Here is a 4,141-nt window from a genome sequence, read left to right on the forward strand (position 1 = left end):
AATAATATGATTTGAGGAAGGATATTGAGTAAATGAGGTTATATCGAAGGAAAAATGACAATAGTCAACTTTTAAGGTAATCCAGTTTTTTACATTTTGTAACTGTGTAGCTCCCCGTTGTTAGAACATTGCGTATGGCTGAAGTTTGCTGTAGGGATTTTATAATACAAGATATGGTCTTGTGTTATAGCTGAAACAAGTTTCAAGGAAAGCAATTGTGCACAGGAGAGTTATTAAGAAATATTTTGCTAACTTACTTGGGTGTGTTGGCAACGGCCTTGCCGCAGTGGATACACCGGTTCCCCTGAGATCACCGAAGTTAAGCGCTGTCGGGCGTGGACGGCACTTGGATGGGTGACCATCCAGGCCGCCATGCGCTGTTGCCATTTTTCGGGGTGCACTCAGCCTCGTGATGCCCATTGAGGAGCTACTCGACCGAATAGTAGCGGCTTCGGTCAAGAATACCATCATAACGACCGGGAGAGCGGTGTGCTGACCCCACGCCCTTCCTATCCGCATCCTCAACCGAGGATGACACGGCAGTCGGATGGTCCCGGTAGGCCACTCGTGGCCTGAAGACGGAGTGAGTACTTGGGTGTGATTAATTTATGAAAGGTGTACGCTGTTGTCATGGCTTAATGAAGCATAGTTAAACTTGAAGTCCTTGTTCTCATTTGTCAGTCTTTAAGGTTAGTTCTCCATTTTCATTTACTTTCATAACTCTGTTTGCATACTCACATTGCACATCGCGAGTTGTGAACTGAGAAGCAGTTTTATGAAAATTCGTAAGATACCGTCTTGCACTACACATCACAAGCAAGGAAATTAAATTTGATTTGTGACACGCACTTCATTATTCCTAATAGCAACAAGCTGCAGACCAGACGAGCTTTCCGTGCGCACAGTTAGGCCAACAAATTTAATTATCATCTTTGTTCATGTCCACTGCAAGTACAGTGATTTTCAGAGTGTATTTGTGAAAATAATGTCGTATCAGTTCAGAGGCTCAGTACCAGTAGAAGACCTCACTAAAGTGCTATCTTGCGAATTTTTAAGCAGTTTGATTAGAAAATCAGATGCGTTAATTCTTATGTTCATTTCCTGTCTAATTACAATGGCACACCTGATACAATTGTTGTCTGCGAAACTAAAGATAAAGATTAGCAGTATTCAGAGCCATTATTTTAATCTGAGTCATTTGTTTTGCAGTCAGGTAGCATACGTAAATTGAAAACAGATTGCTTTCTCGCAGACGATTTGTTTGATTTACCGGCTAGTCTGGATTTCGCGTCATGCAGATTTACGTCCAGGCATTTTATCGACATAAATGTATCAGACAGCACCTTACTAGCGCTGTATTCGAACATTGTGGATTTGTTTTTCCTGCTGATCAACTTTAACTTACGTTTTTGTACATTTAGAGCTAGTTGAAATTCTTCGCACCAACTAAAAATTTTCTCTAACAATAAAAATGGACAAACACACACACACCCATGCCCGAGGGAGGACTCGAATCTCCGCCGGGACCAGCCGCTCTAACAATAAGTCATCCTGTATCTTCCTACAGTCATTCCACGACACCTTCCCTTACACAACAGCGTCATCAGCAAACATTCGTAGATTAACCCTTGTCTCTGATGAACACTCGCCGTCCATGCCAACCTATTGGGTTGTATTACTTCTTCGAGCCACTCACAAATCTGGGAACCTGTTCTGTAGACTCTCTTCTTCGGTAACAGTCTGTAGTGGGGCACCGTATCAAATGCTTTTCGGATATCTAAGAATATGGAATTTGTCTTTTTATCCATAGTTCGCATTAAGTCATGTGAGGAAAAGGGCAAGTTGAGTTTCGCATGAGCGATGCCTTCTAAAGCCGTGCTGACTCGTCCATACAGTATACGTTTCTCGGTCTCAAGGAAATTTATGTATTCGAACTGAGAATATATTCAAGAAATCTACAGCAAGTCGATGTTCAGGATATTGATCTGCAATTTTGTGGGTCCGTTCTTTGTCCCTTCCTATGTGCAGGAGTCACCTGCGACTTTTCCAGTCCCTTTTGATTTTGCGCTGGGCGAGCGATTCGCGATAAATGTAAGCTAACTGAGGGACCAATGCTTTGTAAAACCGAATTGATATTCCGTCTGGACCTGTGACTTATTTGCTTACAACCTTTTCAGTTGTTTTTCTACGCCAAGGATACTTACAACTATGTCATCCATATGGGAGTCTATGCGATGGTCAAACGGCGGTATGTTTAAACGACTCTCCTGTGTGAACGATTTCTTAACCATAATATTTAAAACTTCAGCTTTCCTTTTGCTGTTTTCTACTGTCGCACCAGACACGTCAGTGAGTGACTGCATGGACAGAAGCCTTAGATCCGCTTAGCGGCTTTCCATAGGACCAGAAATTTCCCGGGTTCTCGGCCAGATCTTTTGTTATGATATGGCGGTGGTAGTTGTAATGCTGTGGCGTTGCTACGACTGTTAGGTGAAACAAAACTTTTTGGTTATTTGATTATTCCTCTGCGCAGTTTCCTAAAACGGCTGTATATAATTCTTAAACTTTTTTTCTGTTATGCTATTTGATGTGCACCATGTGTTGCTTCAGTACAAGTGTTTAAAAATCACCAACAGCCTAAGTGCAGTAATACAAATAAAGTTTGCAAATTTAGCCGGTTATGGAACCATGTTGTGATTTAAAAAGTTCCTGATGACTATGGACCTAAAAGCAACAAAATTAAAAAACTACATTCACTTTGTATTCTACTGTACGCAAAGGACAATACAGGGGACGTGTTGATGCATCGAAGAGTGTGTTTTCTGGAATGAAAATTCTGTCAAGCAAATATCACAATTAAAGTAACTCGAGTTATCAGTCTTCTCACTTGCTTGAAGCGTCCCAGCACGAATTTCGCTCCCGTGCCAACCTGTATTCAACACAGAGTATAGCGCATGCAGAATATGTGGCCAGTAGATACGTAGACGGCAGGGAAGGCTTGGAGAGAAAGGTGGCGGTGAGAGCTGTGGGCAGACGCTGTAGGGGAAATGCTGAGAGCTGGAGGGGAAGTGTCGTTCTAAACAGAAGCCTTCACTCACATTTTTCGTAAATACGAGGGTTGGAACTTAAATAGTGGCAACTATTTATTCACAACCGATACAGAAGAGTTAAATGTTTCACCTGTTACTGTCTATCAGAGTAGTCACAAGCGTTGTGTAGAACCGTTGCCAGCGATGTGGAAGGCGTAGTATACCGATAGTAGAGCATGTCCTGTTGATGGTGCGAATGGAGCGATCTAAAGTTATGGTGATTCTCGTGTGATGGTGTTATCCTAACGCATTACGTTCCTCCACGACAGACCGTCAATCCATAGTATTACTGTTCATTTTTGGAGCATCACCTGTGACCAGCTTTGCAAAAGAAGCGGTGACACTTTCTGCGCAACCCACCCATTATTTTCACGACAATGAGCGGGCCCATACAATGCAAGGTGTGGCTGCTCTATTCGGTCGATGGGACTGGGAACTACTGTACCATCCATCATACTCCCTAGACTTAAGTCCTTTTGACTTTGATTTGATTCCGAAGATGAAGGAACCACTTCGTGGAATTCGCTTCAGAACTGTTCCAGAGATTCGACAGGCAGTAGACCGCTCCATTCGCACAATCAACGTAACAGGCTCTGCTGACGGTATACTACGACTTCCACATCGCTGGCAACGGGTTCTACACAACACTGGTGACTACTTTGAAGGACAGTAACAGGTGCAAACACGTAACTCTTTTGTGTAAGTTGTGGATAAGTAGTTGCCACTATTTAAGTTCCAACTCTCCTATTCAAATTTACATTTACATTTACATTCATACTCCGCAAGCCACCCAACGGTGTGTGGCGGAGGGCACTTTACGTGCCACCGTCATTACCTCCCTTTCCTGTTCCAGTCACGTATGGTTCGCGGGAAGAACGACTGTCTGAAAGCCTCCGTGCGCGCTCTAATCTCTCTAATCTTACATTCGTGATCTCCTCGGGAGGTATAAGTAGGGGGAAGCAATATACTCGATACCTCATCCAGAAACGCACCCTCTCGAAACCTGGCGAGCAAGCTACACCGCGATGCAGAGCGCCTCTCTTGCAGAGTCT

At 43.4% G+C, this 4,141-nt stretch overlaps 1 pseudogene; it reads left to right on the forward strand.

Annotated features, from left to right (window-relative positions):
• Positions 1-268: 268 nt before the first annotated feature.
• LOC126211753 (5S ribosomal RNA) lies at positions 269-386 on the forward strand (annotated as a pseudogene).
• The last annotated feature ends 3,755 nt before the right edge of the window (positions 387-4,141 follow it).

Source organism: Schistocerca nitens, chromosome 1 (genome assembly GCF_023898315.1).
Source record: "Schistocerca nitens isolate TAMUIC-IGC-003100 chromosome 1, iqSchNite1.1, whole genome shotgun sequence".
NCBI lineage: Eukaryota > Metazoa > Arthropoda > Insecta > Orthoptera > Acrididae > Schistocerca > Schistocerca nitens.